This window comes from Lagopus leucura, unplaced genomic scaffold, assembly GCF_019238085.1.
Source record: "Lagopus leucura isolate 7727_CA_CO unplaced genomic scaffold, USGS_WTPT01 Super-Scaffold_100014, whole genome shotgun sequence".
NCBI classification, from domain to species: Eukaryota; Metazoa; Chordata; class Aves; order Galliformes; family Phasianidae; genus Lagopus; species Lagopus leucura.
In genome coordinates this window covers 9,133,679-9,156,879 of record NW_024962268.1, presented here as the reverse complement: position 1 = coordinate 9,156,879, position 23,201 = coordinate 9,133,679, and the positions used below count along the sequence as shown (strand labels likewise).

At 37.0% G+C, this 23,201-nt stretch overlaps 1 long non-coding RNA gene across 3 annotated transcripts in view; it reads right to left on the bottom strand.

Annotated features, from left to right (window-relative positions):
• LOC122182312 overlaps positions 1-22,660 on the bottom strand; it is a 29,871-nt gene extending 7,211 nt beyond the window's left edge. Inside the window, exons 1-6 of one of the 3 annotated variants that reach the window (XR_006179766.1) lie at positions 22,547-22,660; positions 20,813-20,907; positions 18,304-18,407; positions 17,765-17,830; positions 7,630-7,720; positions 3,306-3,403 (exon numbers count right to left, since the gene is read on the bottom strand). This is a non-coding gene — a long non-coding RNA (uncharacterized LOC122182312). Of the gene's footprint in view, positions 1-2,829; positions 3,404-7,629; positions 7,721-17,764; positions 17,831-18,303; positions 18,408-20,812; positions 20,908-22,546 lie in introns of those variants that run through there. The other 2 variants (XR_006179765.1, XR_006179767.1) reach the window with 2 other exon arrangements.
• Between the last annotated feature and the right edge of the window lie 541 nt (positions 22,661-23,201).

Genomic DNA, 23,201 nt, shown 5'->3' with positions numbered 1-23,201 from the left:
TTAAATATATCTACACAAACTTACTCAAAAGAAAATGAGTATTTCATAGATTATTTAAATTGTCCACTCACTTACAGGGACTGGATCAAAATGCCCCCTATTGAAATGTTACTGTTAATAGTAGTACGTCATCCTTCATGGATTTATTTCACAAATAACATTAATAAACCTAGGCTTATAAAGTACAGCACTCCTGAAACAACAGATTATTTTTAGAATATACAGGAGAAATATCTGTAATTTATTTTGGAAAATCAGTTTCTATTTCCTATTTTCCGTCAAATAGGTCAAGTTCAGTACACTTTCAATACAATTTTCTTATCTCTAAGAGCAAAACGTCTCATCAATACAGTCATGTCCGTCGAACTATCTCACTCATTTTATGTAAAGAATCAGGCATGATCTATTTTATCAATCTATGTGTTCAACTGTGTGCACATGCCACTTCATACACAATTCACCATGTAGAAGCATAAATCAAGTAAGACAGTGGCATTTTAGGACAGAAAGAGGTGCCTTGGTCGAACACCTCTTCCTGACTAAAGGCAGGTGAGCAATCTGATAACTTAGTCTAGAGCAATTTTAGCCAATTCAAATAAATACTGCCTTGAGGCTATTCTAACTTCTGCCAGGAACTGATTCATACATGGTAGGCTTTTGAATCCTGCTGATGGAATCATGATGAAAAGGGCAAAGCATCAGTGTTTTTCACAAAAAAAGTGTTTTTTTTTTCCAAACTTGGTTGTTTTCCATTCTCTTTTGCAAAAGTGCCTCAAGCTCTGGAACAGCTATAGATAAAACTTCTTAATAGCTTGGAAAGGATATTTTTTTGTTTAATCAGGAAGTATTTTTTTTTTTTTTTAATATAATGAAAGACATTACTGAAATAAGTGCAGTATTATAGGTAAAAGATAAAATAAGAAGATAGCCTAGTCACCAAATTAACAGCAGTTAAAACAATTTTCAGAACTTAAAAAAAATTTACGAAGTAGAAGTTTATATACCCTTACTTCTGTCAAATAAACATTCCTAAGATTTACTAGAATTGTCACTTCTGGAGTCTTTCTATTGGTGACTGCAATTAAGTACTGAAAGTGATGGCTTTTCCAAAATATAGTCAAACACATCTTTTCTCAAATTAAAAAATGTATCACTTTCACTTTTTTTTCACTTTCACTTTGTTTTCCTTGCTAACATAAAGCCACTATTTCTCATATCTTTTGGTCTTTTTCCCTAACACAAGACACATGAATTAAAAAATACAGAGAAACTTAAAGGATGAAAAGATGCATCTATTAATTGCTAATTTATATATAGATTCCTTGAATTTCAAAGAGTTAACTGTAAAAGAACTTTTGAATAAATAGCTACATGCAGGTGAACATTCTTTGTGATACAAACATACAGTAAACATCTAGGATTTTACAAATCAATCACTTATATGTCATGTTTATCTAGGCAATACTAAAAGGGTAAACTAAGAGGAATGAGAATATTTACAGAAAATTTTGTTCTGTCTAGACACACTTGTGTTACTCTCACCATAAAAATATTCTCACTCTTGATACATAGAAAAAGAATAAACAACATAAACTTGTAAACAGAATACAATACTTGTGTCCTTTATTATTATTATGAGAGAAATGAGCCATTAGAAACAAAATCAATTTTTGAGTCATAGAAAACCAATATACTTCACTTTTAAGGTTGTAAATTACATGATCCCAAAGCAATATTCATATTTCACATTTTGATAGCACTTGTCAACCCGATTTTTTAATTATTTGCCAGTTATCTTGTTATGTACAATATTGAGATTGTAAGGTCTATGAAGGAAGAACCTCCTTATCCTTTCTAGTAACTACCATAAAGGAATTATCTCCCATTATAAATATTTTTCATGAAGTCATCCCCAGCATCCAAGCACTTCAAAGCAATTAATGAAGACTGGTCATTATTATATCTGTGTGATTTATAAGGATGCAAAAGAAATGAATTTTCTGAGGATTTTCGGCTTTTATTCTGCCTGGAAATACTCAGTTCTGAGTGTATTCAGATATGGATGTGTCCAGGCAGACTCAGCATATGTGCATTCCACAGGGTAAGTCTGTGGAAATAACCACTCTGTAAATATCTAATTTCCACAGATCAGTGGCATTGCCACAGATTGACTTAGGCAAGTATCAGCTGGTACAGAGGCAAATATTAGGTAGCAAGGTAACACAAGCTGCCAGTCACAGCCTTTACTGCAGACTACTTGAGCCAGTCTTGCATATTGCAAGAGCAGCAGCTGCTGTGTAGGAAGAAGCTAGAGGAACAAGCTAATGGCCACACTATGAATTTTATCAGCTTGCCATGAAATGCTTCAAGTCCCACCTGTCATGAATTTAGTAGATTCCAAAAACAACTAACAAATTTCCGTCAACATTATAAAGTCTACAAAACAAGAAAGTTCCATAAACATCAGTGCATAGCACAGCTGTGCTATGTACAGAAGTCTTTGTTGTTTTGTTTAAGAAAGTGGACATACAGGGGAGCTTAGATCTGGAATTCACCACGTTTTGGAAATAAGTGCACAACCCAAGCAGGTTGTTATTGTATCTGAAAAGAAAGGTTACGCATATGAACAAGTACCGTCAGTGCCCCAATGTCTGCCCTGCTACATAGACCTTGCTCAGTCATTTTCCAGGCCCTGAGAGAGCAAAACTGCCAAACCATACTAAACCTATACTAAATGATTAATTCATAGGTCATCCGAAAGTAATGCATCCTATTTATTTTCATGGACAGTACAACAGATACAAAAAGCAAATAACACTATTTGATAGACTAAATTCTCTGCTACAAACACTCTTTTTCAACACAGTCACCAACATTAGTCGTGCATTTTTGCCAGTGATGAACTGGAGACTTTATGCCATGTTCACAAAAATCTGCACCAGCAGAGATGATCCACTGTCACTGTCTTTGCTGCTGAAACACACCAGCCATTGTGATCACATCCACTGCTTGGACTCCATAAACATCAGCAAGTGTCAGTTAATATCAACTGGGGCCATAGAGGAATTCAGTGTCAGACAGTGACAGTTTCATATGCGTTTCCATGTCAGATGCCACACTGTCGGAGTGCCTTTCTGCTGCCATCTGCCACATGGCAAAAACACGGAATGGAATGCTCTGGGAAGATTCATTCTCTACTGCCATATCACCAAGGCACTACTTTTGGAGCAGCTCTCACAGAAACAGTGGCTGGCATGTAATGGGTGGATAGGACATTTTAATTAATACGCATCACCATTACTGACCTATAAAATTTAGGTCACTTGGACATTTGTAGCAGTCTCAGCATGTTGGAATTGCCTTTTCCTTACTCATCTTCCATTGCCAAGATCAGATGCCTGTTCTGAAACACATGAAGATCTGACATTCAAATTATAGTCTCTAAATTGCACAGAATCTATTCTTCCTCACGAAACTCTGTCTAGGCAATATTCTATTAATTTTTATGCCTTTTGGATTTGCAATTGGGTTCTTGATTCTAAGCAGAGCAAGTCAGAGCCTCAAATTTGAATTCTCAGGAAGATATTTGGTAGAACCGTTCTGTGATGGATTCAATTGAAAACAAAATATCCACAGCAGCTGAAAATCAGTTTTGTTCTTGACACACCATTTACATTAGGTACTTTTCTCCTGTACTTGAAGGGAATATTTGTCATTACAACATTGCAGTGTTTCAGTATATTAGTATGAATGCTTTACCACATCTTTACATCCTATTGTTAATTTTGGTGATTTTTTTTAATAGCTGATATTTTTAGGAATGAATTGTCAAAATATTGTGAATAAAAGTTGGGAAGGAATGCATTTGCAGTGCTTTCTTTTCTCTATCATGCAAAAGACCTAACTAAATATTTAAAACAGTGATTATGAAAGGTCATTTCCATGTAATGCAGTTATAATTTACATGTTTGAAACTAGTATTTCAGATGCATTGAAGACAATACGAGGAAGTTATTTCTTCACATTAAAGACACAGAAAAACATATTCCTCTTTTGAAGAAGGTATACATAAAATTGTAGCAATAGAATCAGTAATAGACATTTTGCATTTACTCTTGCTTATTTACATATGCCATAGAAAGTCTGAGTAATTAATAGATAGATTTAGTCCAGAATGTAAAATAACTCACAGCTTTTCAACATCTAGGACTGCTCTGAATTAATAATTTTTAATCAGTGTCTGATTTTGTCTCTTGATGATTTGGGTAGAATCTTGGGCTTAATAACACAATTTGCAAAGCTCCCATTGGATTTAAATAAATCAAAGAGTATTAATTGCCAATCTGTGCATTGCCCCTTTAAGAAAACAAAACAACAACAACAATATATATATATATATGTATATATCCTATGTCATTGCTGTGATTGTGTCTCAGCTCATCAGGAGTTCTCAGCCCACTAGCTGTTTACCTGATCTTTGAGAGGAGTGTTATCCTAGACAATGAAGCCAGAAGAATGTTACTGGATTGGCTTGAAATTACACAACTGCTCCGTGGCTTCCCCGGCAGACAGTATTAGACAGAGCAGCTCTCAGGCATTGAAAGGTAAATCACTCCTAGTCAAAATGAAAGTGAGATCTTATACAGGACCACAGAAGAACTGGAGAGGGGATAATAGCTAAATAATAGCTGATTGTTGCTGTCATAGACAAAGGAAGAGAAACAAACTCAGTGAGTTTACCATACTGTTTATTAACAGAGGTAATAAATAATGTTTGGGTCTTCTATCATTTTTTTCTTGAAGAAAATTCATATGAGCTAAGAAAAGGAAATTGGTCCTGCTGTACCTCTGCTATTTAGAGTCAGAAAGCAATTCTTCAAACAGTGTCCCGGGTGCTGTGATTTCAAGGGAAAATGAGTATGTTTCTGGCCATATAAAACAGCCACGATATGAACCTGCATTGGTCAGGGTGCATTTGTAAACTGTTATACATCAACATAGTTGTCTTTTGCAGTCTTAAAATAAGGATGCTGTAAAACAAAGGGACTCTGTTTTTCCTTCCTCCCATGAAAGCTGAAGGACACCTGGTAATGTATGCAGAGTTGAAATGCAGTTTTGCAAGCACTGTTTCCTTTCTTCTGCTTAGCTAGGAAACAGTGTTGCATTTTCTTTAGCATTGCTGAGGGGAAACAAAAGTTGTTTATGTTAGAGAATTACATGCCCGTTATCCAAAGACTATAAGAAGCAGTGTTCATCCAAGTGAATTTTGAAAGGTACAGGTTATAGGTGCCACAGAAATGACACAGCCATCTATCTAAATCGTGAATACAGGCTGATCACAGCAGGAGCAGAATATATATTTTTAAAATGCTCTCATTTTACATTTTGACAACAGAGTGACAGCCCTGCACAAATACCATGAGCTAATACGCACTCAGAGGAAGCTCAAGAAACATGGGAGTTTACTTAGTAGCTTGTGTACCTTTTTCCCATACAATTGTGGAAAGAATAGTAACACCTACAGGGAGAGGGGATGGTGAATGAATGGGAACTCAGAACAAGGGAACAGGAGCAGTGCAATATCTGTGATGGTGATCATGTGAAGTGATGATATGCAAGTTGGCTAAGCAGTCCTTTCCCCACCCACCATTCTTCAAACCATACTAACTTATGCTGAAATTGCTGCCACTCCTTATTATTTTCCCCACTCCTTCCTAACAGGAATAAAAATGAGTTAGGATTTGAAAAGGTATACTCTCTAGAGCTGCTTCTACTAGAGATTTCTAACATGTTTCCTCCCCCTTCCTGTAAGCATCTTACTACCAGCTACAGAGAAATATTATTTCTAGCCATGTATTCTCCCATACCCTCCAGAGGTGTGAAGAAGAAACTGGAAGAAAATGCCTCATCTTAGGGAAAGAGGTTTGATTTTCTTTTTACACATTCCAATAATTAGACACTGCAATAGCATTTTTTAACTTAAATGGTCTCTATTTCCCCATTTGATAATTGTGTCTTCGTTGCCCTAAACAAAGCATCTTAATATGCCAGTTTCTGTGTTTCCTTCATGTGCTAGCACCTCCAAGATTATATCCTTCCATCCATGCATGTCAGTGCATGGCATATATAACAATCAAAACACAATTATGATGAAGAGATTTCCAAATTTTTTGCAGGAAGCTGCAGGAACAGGAATATAAAGCTTGAGAAAATCGTTCTATGTCATGCAGAAAGGAGATACTTTTAAAGAGGTGTTTGAAAATCAGTCTATCACTTTTCAGGTAAGAAGGAAAACAAGTATAAGTATGAGATGTTTGTGGGTGAAAATGATGTCTTTTATAAAGTTGCAATCTCATGTCTGAAGGAATCAAAGTAATTGTGTAAAAGACATCACATCTACCTCAGCATATTTTCACTCCAGAAGTTGAAAACAAAATCAGAAGGCAGTTGAGTTCAAAAACCGAGTTGACAGTTTGAAGTAAAAATATTTGTAAACAATCCTAGTCCTTTTTTTTTTGCCTAGTAGGTAACCATGTTACAAGCTGTTCTAACAAAGAATTGAAACTGATGAAACTTCCACAAACCAGACTGCAAGATAAGAGCTTTCCCAAAGCAATGTTCCTGGCAGCCAGTCAAGCTGTGGAGTTTCTCTACACCTGCATGGTTACTGTGATGTCCACACACAAGTCCACATTAGAAAATTATACAAAACACTGTTGTGTCTTCCCAACTGAAATTTAAGCCTGAGTAGATATAAATCAATTCTGAGTTAGACAGCTGTACAGCAAGCTCTCTTGTTTTTCTTTGGGCTGGGTTTTTGTTTGTTTGTTTGTTTCATGTTTTTGCCAGGCAGCATCAACTGTTCAAGTTACATACATACATATATATATATATATATATATATATATATATATATATATATATGTTAATACATATGTACACTTATATATATATAACAAACACATGTATGTATTAGCTTTTGTACAGTATCTAGAAGTTAAAAACAATAAATGCTTAGTTGTACCTTTTTTATTGACATAGCCTTCCTGTTCCTATGACTAGTTTCCTCTGAGGAAAATGTGACATGTTGGATGATTTCCCATTTTCTATTCAAAGAAGAAGTATACACGCTAGCCAGCATTTGACTTCTCTGTTAATCTTTAGCTACCAAAGAACATCTGCAGCCTAGCAGTTTGTTCTGCTGCCCAAGGTCGGTAATAATCAAAATACATTGTTCAACAAAGGGAAAGGTTGACATTATACCTCCTGGGAATAAAATAATTTTTAATTTATATGTAGCAGCACAAAAGAGGCACACAGTGCAGATTCATGTAAAACAAAGACAAGTAACCATTTAGAATCATATGTGAAGTCTAGTTCTTCTTCCTAACCTGGGAAAATAGAAGGGGTGAAAAAAATGAAGACCTATACATACTGCCTTCATTACAGTCACAGCAACGTGCTACTGCTGCAACATCCGTGAGATATGCAGGATGGAATGGAATCTCCCTCCCACTTTGTATTACACCATTCTATTGTGTAGTGTTGTGCATGTTTAACTTTCTGATACAATGCAATGGCTTTCGTATGATCAAATTGCAAATAAATACAGGGAACAGATCCAGGTACCTAGAAATTCCCAGGACACCACTGCAGGTAATTCCATGCTTCAGAGAAGGCATTCACAAGCTTTGTGGCAGACATAGATTCATGGAGATACCTGTAACGTAAATCAATACGTGCTGATATTATGTATTTCACAGCAGCAGCTGAGCACATTCCACAATAGGAATGTCCCTGGACCATATATTTACAGTACTACACATCAGTTTAATACCCACTGATGTCATGTTTATTCCTAATAGATTTCATAATATCCAACCTATTATCAATTACCTATCAATGGGCTTTCTGTCATACTTTATAAACAGTAGACTAGGAGCTTCCATTATTTTTTTCGTCTTCAAACGTCCACACCATAAATTCTATACTATGAATTCTATACTATTAATTCATTTCTTTACTGTTGGACTTCTGTTACAGCCTGAGTCATATCTTATATATGTATAATATACTGCATTATTATGGAATATCGGCACCTGAATGAAACTCTGAGAGAATTATTTTTACTGTTTAAATATCATACATGATCAGAATTAGACTATTACGAGAAAAAGCAAAAGAGAACCAACACCTACAAAGAGTCCAAAAGTGCCTTTTGAACTGAAGGTTTAGAGTACACTCTAATCACAGGGGAGCTGGTTATGAACAAAACAATTGCTTGTTGTATATTATAACTCAGTGTGTTTTCCTTTCTTATTTTGCCATATGAATGAACTGGTTTGTTGTAGAAATATCCCTTCTGCTATTTTTCTGCACCTATGCAAACTATGCATTACTTTTTTGGATCTGTGCTGAAGACATCTTACCACTCTCAAATATAGGAAGGGAATAATGAGAAAGTGCCTTTAGAGAGATTTTTCACAAAAGAACACACTGCATGCTTGCCTGTTAGAAAAGACAGCTGGGATTAAGATATCGTTTTACAAGAAAAGTGGTGACATTTTCACTATTAGACAAAACAGAGAAAGAGTGGAACATTAGATGGTGCACAAAGGTTGATCAGCTGAAGATGTGAATGTGGATGGAAAAAAAAATGTCATTTGCCCCAAGGCCCTGTCATTCAGGAGAAGGTTCATAGTAAATTTAAGTCTTTCAGAAAACTGTTCTGGTTGAAGCTAACTGAGCAAATGCAAATTGGCAAGGTTTGTTCTTATTCCTTCTCTGTCATTATCTCCTTGTAGGATACTAAGCGACTGCATCCTCTTGCCCGAAGTTACCCACTCTGAAAAGGAAGAATGAGGATATTGGCCTTACATGAGTTGGTTTTACCACAAATTACTGTACTTTCACAAAGACTTCATCTTGAAGAGGATTGCCCACTTTCTACATGGAGACAAAAGATAGCTAAGGACTTGCAAAGAGAGTTCTGTCCTATCCAAAGGTTATATATGTCAAGTGTAGGAGGGCTGTCTCTCTTAAAAGGCCTTGACTGTGCCTCTTCAGTGACTAAGAGAGAGCATAGACAACCATTTAAAGCATACATATAATAGACGATGATGAGTTAAATTCATCAGAAACTGAGACTTATCACATAAATAATATATTCTTATATAATATATATATGCCAATATTTTTTCAACATGTGGATCTTTAGTGCACCAATCAACCATGTATACTGTAGATAAGGTTAAATTAAATTAAATTCTTCAAGAATTTAATCAGCAATTTTTTTACTTTCTTTGGAAAAAGATAATGTTCTTGCTTTTCCTAAAGTATGCAGAATATTTATTTTGTCTGAATACTGACATTTTGGTCTATTCTTATATTAATAAGGATTTCGCAGTTCTAGTACATTGCATAAAATCGTTATTCCTTATCACCTGGACACAGTTTACCTTTTTTTATTAAACTCAAAATTTTTTACTTCAGTAAACTCCAGTCCAAAACCAAGCCAAACCATACCAAACTGGGGAGGTGTTACCCAAGAGCTTTAACCTCTTTTTTATTAATGGGAAATTATAGGTACATTAAAAAAGAAACAAATAAACAGTGTAAATGATCTCCCACTCCAGATCAAACAGCCTAGTAATTAAAAAAAAAAAAAAAAAAAAAAAAAATTATGCAGTTGTACTTTGAAAGGACTAAAATAAGCCTCAAAAAATTATTTGTATTTCAGGTGACTTTTAATTTCATAGCACATACTTTTCAATATCCATTACCCTGTAGCCATTGTCATAGGCTCTCATTTTTTTCTTTCAAACTGTAAGAAGGAAATGAAGACAAAATCTTCATGTTAATTAAGAAATGTGGTGGAACTAAACACTTCTCTCTGGAATAGCTAGAACATCTCTGCATTGCCAGTGATGTAATTTCAAATAGCAACTTCATAAGAGACGAGCTTAAATAAGTTCTAACACTTTGAAAGACGACTTTGCTGTGCCACTTGCACAGCAAATGCCTTCCATTTTGCATAATAGATATCAGATATCATAAAAGTTATTGGGGTTTAATGCAACAAAAGTGAAGAGATTATCAGTAAAAATGGTGAATGTTCTGAAGAATTTCAAAGTGAGATTTTTCAAATACATTGTTATAGGACAACTCACAAAGAAATACCTGTGAACTTCAGGATTTTATTCAGAATCTGAAATATCTCTGCATTAAAAAAGAGTGAGGGGAGGTGTTCCAAAGAATCTGAACCCTCCCCACTCCCCCAGATAACATCAGGAAATCTCTGAAGAAGAAAATATGAGTTCACTCTTCCTTAAATGCTCCAAATGCAAGAATGACAAAAATCATGGCGACATTCACAGATGACATGGGAAGAAAAAAGGGATGTTGCGATGATACTGAGCTGACTTTTCAGTCTGCCCTTATAAGGGAAAACTTCTAAACTTTTTGCTGCAAAGAAAACTTTTTTAATAATGTACTTGAAATATGTCTAGGCAGTATAACCAGTCCCCCTGAACAGAAGCTAAAGACAGCAAAATATAAATAAGAAATACAGCACAAGTTTACAGAAAAGCTAACTGTCCATTCTGATCAACCAAGCAAAATCAGATATACAAGTTGCAGGTAAATCAGAAAGTAAATTCTAGTTAGATATACAGGAAAAGAAAGCATTCCAGTGAGTACAGTCAAACATTACAATACGCTGTCATGAAAGCCTGTCAAACATCCATCTTTAGTTATTTTTGAATCTCAATAAAGACAGGTCTTTGTAATTGGATTTAACTTTGAAAATATCCCTGCTTTAGTAGTAATAGCAGTATTTTAGCAGTAGTACCATATCCAAAGGAAAGCAGCACTTGAATATATACTATATCACACAAAATAAAAGCACTGAATATGACAGGAGGACAGAAAAGGTAATTCAGAATTTCCACTTGTTCATCAGGAATATACATATAAAAACATATATCTCTGTACAAAATTACTGACTAAAGAAAAAAAAAATTGAATGCAAAAAAAAAATCACCAGTGATTTTTCTCTCCTACTTGAGTGTCAACAGCAAATAAATATTTTTCACTACTGACACGACATACTACATCATTTATGGCACTCCTTTCAGTGCCCATGGAGGTGAAGATACTCTTGTATGATTATATTTCATTACTTCTCTCAGGTGCAAGAGAGCATGCTATATAGCTCGAATAAAATGATAAGCAAGAGCTGAAGCAGAAACGGACATTTAATGTCTGAATTTTTGAAACACTGGTTTCTATGGTGACAGATGATTTTTCCTAACATGGCTACACATACTTGACTTTAAGAATTTGAAACAGAAAGAAAAAAGAATAGGAGAATTTCTGGTAGTAGGAAAGGAAATGTAGAAATGAGAAATGTTCTTGTCTCTATCATGAAGTTGAAAAAGCATCTTTTAATTAAAAACAAACAAACAAAAAAAACAACAAAAACAAACAAACAAACAAAAAAAACCCAACAACCATGTTCAATTGAACCAATTGCAGAAAATTTTCAGTTTAAGAAAAAAGAGGAATATAGATAGAGACGGAAACCTTTTCAGTTCCTGGATTAAGAACGGCTCTCCTTTGAAGATTAGAAGGACTGTTCCTCCCACAGCGTACATTTATGAACAATTCTAAAAGATGCATTAAATGGCTTTTTCATCTCTCACATCCCAGAGTTGTTCTTCAGCATGAAAGCACTGAAATTCCTCACTTTTTCCAAAGAAAGCACGTGAGCTTACAAGCAAGACAGATATTGGCATTCCAGTGAAGGCCTGAAAGCTGTCTTATTATGCAGATCTTGCTAATTCTCTGAATGATTCTTATGTGCCATCTTCTGAAGCAGGAAATGAATCTTTACCAGCACATCCAGAAACAGGGTACCTGGAGGACTGTGTGAAAGAAATAGGCCTAGGGGTGTTGGTTGATGCTTGGTTAAATGTGACTCACCAGTGTGCCCAGCCAGCCAATGGCATCCTTGCTTGTATCAGAAATAGCGTTCCAGCAGTAGCAGGGAAGTGATTGCATACCTGTACTCAGCACTGGTGGAGTTGCATCTCGAGTACTGTGTTCAGTTTCAAACAAGAAAGACATGGATGCCCTAGAGAATGTCCAGAGGAAGGCAACAAAGCTGATGAGGATCTGGAGAACAGGCCTTATGAGGAGCAGCTGAAGTAACTGGGATTGTTCAGTCTGGAGAAGAGAAGGCTCAGGGGAGACTATATCACTACGTATAATTACCAGAAAGGGGGTTGTGGCGAGGTAACAAGTGATAGGACTAGAGGGAATAGCCTCAAGTTGATCAAGGGGATATTCAGATTGAATATTAAGAGAGGTTTATCTTCTGAAAGGGTGGTTAGACTCTGGATGGGTTGTTCAGGAGATGACTGAGTCACCAACCCTGGAGGTCTTCAAAAAACATGTAGATTTTGTACTAAGGGACATGGCTCAGTGAGGAAATTTTAGTAGTAAGTGGACAGCTGGACTCGATGATCTTGGAGGTCTTTATCAAACTTAGTAATTCTATGATTCTGTAATTCTACAGTCCTGTTCTGGATTGCATGAGGAATAGCTAAGTGGAAGACCTAAGCTAAAGGAGCACAACGTAGTAGGAGTTCTGGTGAAAGCCAAATCATTGCAAATTTTGAAAAAGATTTCACAACAGAATCATAAAATAGCAGAATCATAGCTGCTGGAAAGGACTTCTGGAGACCATCTAGTCCAATCTCCTGCTAAAACAGGTTCTGAACAGTAGGTTACACAGGAAAGTGTCCAGGCAGGTCTCGAATATCTCTGGAGAAGGAAACTCCACATCCTCTCTGAGCAGCCTGCTGCAGTGTTCTGTCACTATTACAATTAAGAAAATTCTTTCTCATGTTTTTATGGAACTTCCTGTATTCCAGTTTGTGTTCATTGGTCAGTCACTGAGTTGAAAAGAGCCTAGCACCATCCACTCTACTATCCCACTACTACTCCCACTCTTTAGTTATTTATAAGCATATCAGTGATATGATCCCCTCTAAGTCTTCTGTTCTCCAGGCTGAACAGACCCAGATCTCTCAGCCTTTCTTCATAAACAAAGTGCTTCTGACCACGGATCATCTTTGTGGCCCTCCACTGGACTCTCTCTTTTCCTGTCTTGTTCTGGGGAGCCCTGAAGTGGATGCAGTACTCAAAACGTGGCCTCATCAGGGTAGAGTAGAGGGGGATGATCGCCTCCCTTGGCCTGCTGGCCACTCTTTATTTAATGCATGCCAGGATACCACTGGCTTTCTTGGCCACCAGAAAACACTGGGGGCTCATGGCCAACCTGTTGTCCACCATAACCCCCTGGCCCTTCTCCTTAGAGGTCCTTTGCTGCAGGTCAGCCTCAAACCTGTGATGGTGCGTGTGGTTATTTCTCCTGAGGTGCAGGTCTCTACACTTGCCCTTGCTGGACTGCACCAAGTTCCTCTCCAGCCAGTTCACCAGTCTGTCTGTGTCACTCACCAGTCTGCCCAGGTCAAAACTGTAGTTGTAACAGCAAGCAGCAAGATAAGTGCCTCAAACATTTTGAGAAAATCTCAGAGATTTAGGAGTAGTTTCAGTGTTACTTAATAAATGCCCATTTTTTATGCAAATGGAGCACTCATAGAACTCTAACTTTGTTCTCCCTCTGGCTGCAGGCTCTACTCCACAACAAATAGCATGGATGAAAGACCATGATGCCATGTCTCCTCCATGCTAAGACAGGCAGTGTGCTGCTGGTCTTCCATAATCTTCCATTCAGCTCTGTGCTTCTTAGACTCTTTTCTAGGGAAATTGCAGAATCATACAATCCATAGCCCTATGCCATGTACCTCTGCCACATCTCATCCGTTAGAATAGTGACAGTTGACACAAGGTTGTATAATTACGGTTTTCATTCAGTTTAATATATTTTCACTTAAAATCCTGGCAAACTGTACTCAGTGACAGCAAAGGAAGCTTCAGCTGAAGCATCTGGCTGCAAGTCTCAAGATGAGAAAGAGGAAACAGATTGTATTTCTTAAAACAAGATAAGGATAACCAATTGCAAACTAGCAAATAATGCTTTGTAGTCTCTAGGAGATGCAGATGTAAATCACATGTCAACTGTTATTACCACTGCAAATTTGATGAAGGGAAAGAAAACTCCACCCTAGCACACATAAGAGTCTCCTCCCTGCTAACTTTGACATTTTGCTGCTTATTGCTAAGTGTTCTGCTTGTGCAACCTCATCGAATTTCCCCTACGTCACTCTTGCAGCCTGTTTCCTGGTCACTCTGGCCTCTACAGGAATCTGGCATAACTTTTACATGTGGATAATTGTGTGTCACAACAAAGTGTCCCCTCCCATGCATCCACCCACCCACACATTTAATAAATGCTCAGAAGTGACCTAGGATTTCCTACACGGGGAATGGATGACAAATACGTGAAATCTGCGAGCAATCCCTTCATTTCAGTGAAGAATGTGACAATTCTTTCACACATACTGTTCTGTGTAAAATAAGAATTTCACAAATATAATCTGCCCCAGTCAATATCCCTGGACAAACGTGGATCTTTGTCATATGGATGCAATTGATACTTAGCAAAAGGAGTCCCAGACTGGGAGTTGGACTAGATAGCCTTCTAGTCTAGAGGCCCTTTCCAACTCTTAAGAATTCTATGATTCTATGATTCTGTAGCAAACATATTCTTTCCCTCAGTCTCCAAAAAGCATCTCAGTCTACAGACTAGGGTGGGTAGATGATGATAAGTTGCTCTTCCCTCATCTCTACCCCTAGATTCCCAAGTATATTTCCAAAGCAATAAAGCCTTAATTTCAGTGGATATTTAGCTTACAGAGACTTCAGCATTCATACTTATGCAGAAAAGAATTTTCCTAACAGGATTCTCTTGACTATTTGAAGTTGTCCAGCTGGTTGTTAACTGGTATGTATAACAGAGAGCAGAATCAAGAATGTAATTATAGCATGTGCATGATCTCACCTCCAAGTACAGATATGGGATATATTATATTTAAAGTTCCAGTTTTTATCCCCTATCTATAAATGAAGCAGACATATGCCCTGATAAGAAAGTCTACCATTTGAATACGTAAGATTCCATTTTCTTCGGAGAAATGGCTAAACACATACTAAGCAAATAATTAAACAAAGAGCCAGCATACATCAGTTCAATGCACGTAGTTATTGATTCTATTATTAAAGGCCACAGTAGCCACTGGACTGGTGCACAATAGTAATACATCTCAGTCACTTCCAGGGATGAACCAATGCTGGTGTCTCCCATCAAACAGAGCTTTGGAGGCAGATCTTGTCACTGATGAGTAGATCAAACTGCATATGGATTAATGCAATACTGGCCTGTATTATATGGATCTTTCAGATATCTTGTCATTATGATGAAGGATCATCAGGAGACCATCATACGGGCTGTATTCCAAAGACTGCAATTTCATATGGTTGTGCATGTTGGAATTTGTGCAACTGTGACACATTTTGAAAAAAGTTCTTTGTTTTCTGCTTTTTATGTATTTACATATCTATTTATGTTGCTCATATTTTGAGATCTGATACTACAGCAAGTTACTTTATAATTTGAAATTGTATTTGCTATAGTGTATACTTGAAAAATGGAAATTTAGATAAAGAATTAAGACCCAGATATTGAAATCCTATTGTCCAAAGTAGTTCTGAATGGTGAACTTATCACATCACTCCAGGAACAGTCCGAAGACTCAAAGAAACTGGGAAGTGGTTTCTCACATAATTCGACAATTAGTCTTTTTCTGATTTACAACAATGCTATTTAATAATTTTAAAATAAACTCCTTTATAAATCCACACAGAAAATCTTATACATAGCCAGGATGTTAAAAAACAAAACAAAACAAAAACCCAAATAGAAGATTAATTAATCTGTGAACAAGGAGTCCAAAATTTGTCTAAAGCAATCCTCACACTGAATACATTCTGCACTAAAAGTTTTGTTTCCTTGCACTAGAGTAGAGAGCAGCACAGTATATGTGAGGAAATTTGAGTGTAATGGTGAGTGAGGCAAAGGACTGAGAAGTGTGAGAGTCACACAGGGAAGGGAGAAAAACAAGAATTTGAGATGGTAGGGGTCAAAAACATCAAAAAAATATTTAATAGCTCAGCCATATCAGTTCTCTCACTGATGAAAAGGTACTGTTGGAACAACAAATACATTACCTAGTGACATAACTTGTCTCTAATCACTGTTCAAAAGCTTAAAAGAGAATTTGTTTGAATATAAATCATTTCAAGCACAATTCTAATAATCAGAAACAGTGTAGAAGATAACTCTGTGTATTGCACTTTACAGCCTTCCAATGGTCCATTCTAATCTAATTAAGCAGCTTCCTTGGAGAGCAGGTGGGAATTTGCTCTATCAGAAAAGACACGAGAGGCCTCTGGAATCAAGAGGAAAGTATTAGTCTAGCAGAGCTTTTAGTAATTAAGCACTTCACAACAGCTGTTAATGTAATCTGCCTCCTCTGGGCTAGCTTCACATCTGTCCAGGATTCCCTACATAGAGCTGCCTAGTCAACAATATATTACGCAGAATCTCAAGGGCACCAGTGGGGAGCATTGCTTCAATTCTTAAAATATGCTGCCTCCGGCCACGTGACTTAGTGCTCATGGTTATTTCACAAAGAATAGACAGGATCCCTGGAGGAGAGCCATAGAAGAAACAGACTCACTGTAGTCTGTTTACTATCGTCCTGGCGGGGCGCAAGAACACAATATTGAAAAGGGTGGGGCAGTGGAAGAGTTTTTTTATAGATATTGTCTTGGTAGTCCTTTTTAGGGAAGCATGGTAAGATCAGACAAACATCTTGAGAGCAATTCTGTACAGGGAGTAGGGAGAGAAAGACAGTAGATATTACTAAGAAGCAAGGAAAGAAAGAAAATGTCTTGTTTATGCTGTCATTTGACACCATCTAGTAAATGGGCTTAGTTTTATCCAAATCAGTTTAGCCTCTTCAGTTTTCAGGTATTTGTAGATATAACATTTTTCTTTAATACCATCTGCTCTTTGGAGATATTTTTTTTAGAATTAAAAAAAAGTCAAAATTCAAAATTCATTAACTTCAGTTAGCTCTTCAGCATGTTATAATCCCATGCTCTTAGTATAACAATTATTGTTTTAATCAGAAGTAGAAGACAGAATATCAGAGCTCAGATTAAGTGACCTTCCTAGCGTGCTACAAAGCTTCAATTTTATTTTCCTTGTTATAGTGTTTGAAGAGCAATTGAAATCTCCATTATTAAATACTTCTATGCCGTGATGACATTTCTTCAACTATACTACCATGAAGTTCAGCTTCTTCTGAATACTTTATCATCTTATCTAGCATTCCACAACTGTAGCTTCTCTCAGAACTTCAAGTTAAATTCTTCAGCCAGCCAAAATCATGGGCTTTCAGGATGGCTTTATTAGCTTCTACAGTATTTCTAAAGTTGCTTATAAGGAAGGTTGCATCCTACATGATCTACTAAGCCACGTTGCTTCTCACCCTGTTGAACTAATCTATCTGTCTATACTGCCTCTGAGTTCCAAGGCATTAGAAGTTGTTCTATATTATTATCATTTAAAACTAGAGAGCAGTAGTGCTCTGCCTAAGAGGAGCACAGAACAAGAAGAATGGGGAAATCAAAGAGGCTAGTGCTGAACAGAATCACAAGAGGAAGCACACACCAAGAATAGTGTACTTGTTAGGAGGCCAGGAGCATCAGTGGAGTCTGTAACATATATCCTGGATGTCTGAAAGAAAGAAAGGTTCAAATTCATGTTATAGACATAGCATCAGACACAGTTTCACTTCTTGTTCTCTGAGAGGAAAGATCTTTGCGTCATTTCCACCACTTTGATTACAATACCAACAAATGCTTAATTAAATGCAATGTTTTGCCCCTGAAGTACCCCATAAGACTGAAACATTCACATATTAAACCAAGGAATATTAACATTACTTCTGGGCTGAAATTTTCTGGGAATTAAATCATCACATTTTTTTTCATGCTGCAACATGTCAGCATTCTATATACTTGCTGCAAAGCTAGCTCTTTATACAGCTTTTGATTGATTTTTTTTTCTTTTTTTCTTTTTTTTTTTTAACAAGATCGATGTTTGAAAAAAGAGCCAAGATAAATGTATGTTTCTTTGCTGGCAGCTGTGCAAATTTAGGATGTGAGTTTTCAGTTGACTTCTGCCAGGAACATCTGCCTTGAACTCACTTTAGTCTTACTAAAGCTGTCACCCTTCCGAAAGGAATTCCTGTTTCCCTTCCTTTCACACACATATGCGCTGCTTATCAGGGCATCTAGAGGAACAGCCAGATCTGTGTGATTAAAAAAAAGAGAAGGCCTGTCACTCACCATATCCCTTGGATTCAACAGAAAGGAAATTCATTTTAGGGAGCATTGAAACCAAACAATAGCAACTCTGCAGCTGGTTTCAGGGGTCTGATGTCAACAACACTAGACACATTTTTATCTCATTTGAGATGTATTGAAAAAGGAGAGTGCTTGATAAACAGTGGCTGACATAAACCAAAACAGATTTGCTCAGCAAGTAAAGTGGGATGAGAACAGAATTGTGCCATGCACACTTTGGAACTTACAAAAAAATCCATACACTATTAAATGAAGATTATTTGAAAAGTAATTTCTGCTAATACGTACTTAAAGAAAGATTTCTTTATGCATAACAATTTAAAAAAAACGTATTTCTTTTTGAAATTTGTTGCATTTAAAGCTGTTAAATTTAAATGTATTTTCATCAACAATTATTCATCTGAGCAGGTAGCAAATCAATCTTCTTTCATGGTGACAAGGTTCAGAAAAAGAAAAAACAAACAACTAGTCTTTGAAGCTTTCAGAGGTGACATAGTCAAGGATTAGTTTTAAAATATTTTTGCTTGCTTTGTAATAAGCAGTTTAATCCAGTTGCTTTTTATATTCTCTTCATGGGATCTTCCTGTTTTCTTTAGCTTCAGCACTGCTCTTTCTTATCTTCTGCAAGAAATCTAGATGGCTAAGATTTAAGAAAGATCATGCTTGATGACTAATGCATTAATACAGAGGATATTACGTTGTCTGAAGAACAAGCAAAGAGTAAACAATTAAAAGAATGTTTATGCTTCTTAAAAAGAAAAAAAAGAACTTTTGAAAACACCTGTCACAGCATCCAAACCCCATCCTCTTTCACAGTTTTTTGTAACTTCCTAGAGATCTCTCAATGCTTCCAAGTATTTTTTCATAAGCAAGTGCTTCATGGCTACACAAAGTCCATCAACATAAAGGATTTTGCTTAAAAAATAATTTTGTACGTATAGCCCATCCAAACGTGTATATAGTCAGCCAGTAATCACATTCAGTCCAAACAGTGGATAATACATGTGACCGCCCTGTCACACTGTAGGAACCTTCATATATGGAGATGAGTTTGTTTGCCGTACCATTTCCAGTCCAGAAACTCAGTGTCAAGGCAGAGATGCAGCTATGCACATGGAATATTGACAGGGATCAAAAGATTTGTGAATACTTCAGGCTAACTCTTCCCACAGAGGAGAGTGGGAGGGGGAGATGGGAAAACTTGCTTCCTCTACAGGATCAAAGCAGAAAAGCAAACCCAAACTTAGAAGTTTATCCTATTCAGCTACATCTGTTTTAATAAACTATGTTGTGATGAGCAATGTTTCTGAACACCAAAATCTGACCAGACGTATTAACTGTTACAAGTCTCTGGCATGTTTTTGTCTTATGAAATAATATTCTATGAAATGCAATTGCATGGACTTGCTGCCTTTTCACCTTTAGTATATAAGTCTAACAGAAATCTCACCACACAAAGGAGGCTAAGATCTCAGGAAAAAGATGTCTTGTGGGAGCTAAGGTATGATGAAGGAATAAGGATGATAGGTATTATAACTACATATAATCTTTGTCACAGTAAGGGGATTTTATGTACTTTTCAAAGTGAAAACGTAACACCAGGATTTAGAGATCATCTGCTTTCAAATTTTTACTCTACTAGATTTCCAAACTTAGTGAACATTGCCAATAAACAGAATTGTAAGTTTTAATTTAAGTTGATTAAAAGATTGATGCTGTGTTGGAAACAGTGGAGATTAGCACAAACGATAAAAAGAAAGAACAATAGTTATGGCAATTAATATCTCATCTGATGTCTTTCCCTCTGGGAAATTAACATTAGAAGATTCTAATTCTTCAGAAATTATACTCCTTTGCAATTAGCTTTTGTGTGACAATCACTTTAAAACAGTGTTCTAAATCTATCTGGAGGCATTTTTCCTTCACATAACTCATTAGCTCAAGATGAAAATGTAAACGATTATTCAGGAGCCCCACAGAGTGCAGCACTGCATGGGAGAAGTAATAGCTTCCACTCTGTCCTGTACTCACTTTCTAGAACTTTGCACTTAATTTCCACTTTCCAATTTGGAAATCATGTTTCTACTATAAAAATTAGTTAATTGTACCTATTACCTGTAAAATTAACATAAATAGAAGCATTGCTTCCTGACACTGACATAGCTAAGACCTTTTAACTCTTGCACAATTATCCCCAAACCCATGACAATATGAACTAAAATGATCCCAAGTGTAAATGATTAACCAAGCAGATTTTGAAAGGCAGAGAAAACGCATATTTATGGATGGATTATGTGCTACAAATCTAGATATGCTATCATACAAATAGTAAACATTCTTTAGCTGCTACCTCATAAAATCAGTTTTACCACTGAAGTCACAGGCAGGCTGCCTAGGGACGCTCCAAGCTCGACGGTGCACACTGTCAAATCCAGTGCTTTACCACTACAAGGCAAAAAAAAGGAGTAGTTGTATTCCAGCAAGAAGCATTTGAATGACAGAGAAGGCCATGAAAACAGCTTGCTTCTGTTTACCTCTACACCATGCCCTCTGTGTTTACCTTTAAGAGCTCACTGTCTCAAAGGTCCAAATTCTTCAGTGTAATTGTAATCACTTTGCAAAACAAAGCAGCTTTCAACTCATTTATTGAGCTTAAGTATTTTTCTTATGTAAGGCGAAACTCGGGTAATTTACAGTCATAAAGCAATACCTACACTCTTTGAATATTTCACGTTGATGTTGACTGTTGACGGGAGAGAGAATCTGAGCCACACGGGGCACAATTAAAGCAATTTCAACTCACAAAGATATCTGATTCTTGCAGCTTTCTTTGGGCTGCCCTGAAGTGTGCTAGAGTCCAGGACACATATGACACAGGATTGACTAAAGAGTCAGTGTACAGAAGAGAAGTACTGGTACCCTCTTTCCAAAGCACAGCTCAGTTTTGAAGCGGAAAGGTTGAGTTCTGACAGTCAGTCCTGCACCACCCAATCATTCCAGTAGGCTTTCTACCCATAACAACCTTAAGCAAATACATTTTCACTTCCAAATGTTTTTACTAGATTTTAGCAGCAACTAATGAGCAGCACCACAAAGTTAAAATAGAAATAAAAATCCTATGTGCTCTGCTTCTAGTGGAGCTTTTGCATTTATTAGTCATACTTCTATCCTGTTTGAATGTGTTATTGCTATTTTCTTTAATTCTTTTTCCAGGGGCTGTCTATAGTTATGCCTGATGACAGTTATTGTTTCCACTGTTGCTTTTCTAATGTAGTGTCCATAATGGTATGTTGCTTTGCTATAAGTAATAAAGCAATAACACACACACACACACAAAAATAAAGGACAGAAAGGATCTGCCCATTAAAATAACAACAACATGCCTCTGGTGTATAAACAGCACTGAAAATCTTCCATCCAGGACTTCCAAAGGTGTTCCTGAATTTGCTGAAACATCACATACCAGAGATGTGAGAGACATAGACCTGTTGGAACGTGCCCAGAGGAGGTCACCCAAGGGATGGAACACCTCTCCTACAAGGATAGTCCAAGAGAACTGGGGCTGTTCAGCCCAGAGAAAACAAGCTTGAGAGATTACCTGATAACAGCTTTTCAATATCTACAGAGGAGTTATAGGAAAGAAGGGGACAGGGGACAGACTGTTTAGCAGGGTCTGTGGTGAGAGAACAAGGGGAATGGCTTCAATTTTAAAGAGGTTAGATTTAGGTTAGATATAATGAAAAAGTCTGTTACAGTGAGGGTGGTGAGGCACTGGAAGAGGTGCTTTGAGATATGGTTGATGCCTCATCCCTGAAGACTTTCAAGGTGAAACTGGATGAGGCCCTAGGAAACCAGATCTGGCTGTGATGTCCCTATTCCTTGCAGGGGATTAGGACTATATGGCCTTCAGAAGACCCTTCCAACTCTTAAGAATTCTGTGATTCTACAATTCTACGAACAAAGTTGTACATTTAGATTACTCCAAAAGATTGGAAGGAAGAATGAGGGCCGCTATGAAACATAAATAATACAGCATTTAAACTCTTTCAATACTGTAGTTTTCATTAATTAAGAAATTTCTTACCTGAAAAATATCGCTCTGAATTAGAAGGCAGATGTTATTTTGCACTCAGGGTCATAGAATAATAGAGTACCTTGAGTAGGAAGGGAGCCATTCCGGGTCCCACACAGGACTACTCCAAACTCAAACACAGGGTCTGAGAGCATTGTCCAAACACTCCTTGAACTCTGGCAGCTAAGGGCTATGACCTTTGCCTCCAGCAGCCTGCTCCAGGGTTTGACCACCGTGTGATGAAAAGCGTTTTCTTATCATCCATCTGACCACTCTCCCACACAGCTCCATGCCATTCCCTCAGTCCTGTTGTTAACCCCAGAGAGCATAGATCAGTGCTGCCCCTCTATGCCCTATTTGTTATGATCAATGACTGCATCGTCTTTCAGATGTTCTTTAATAACTCCAAGAATAATCTTCATAATTTTTCCAAACATTGAAATGAAAATGAGAGGCCTCTAGTTATCAGGATCTTCTTTCTTGCCATTCCTGGAAATGAATGGATTTCAACCGCATTGAGCATCAACTGAAGTCAAGGTTTGGTGAATAGTGGACTCTCATAGGATTTAAGAATACGTAGCTGAGGTCTGTTAGCTCTGTAATGATGTTCATGTTATTTTCCTGTCCTGTCAGCCAATAAATGTGGGGGAATTACACATTTTGGAAT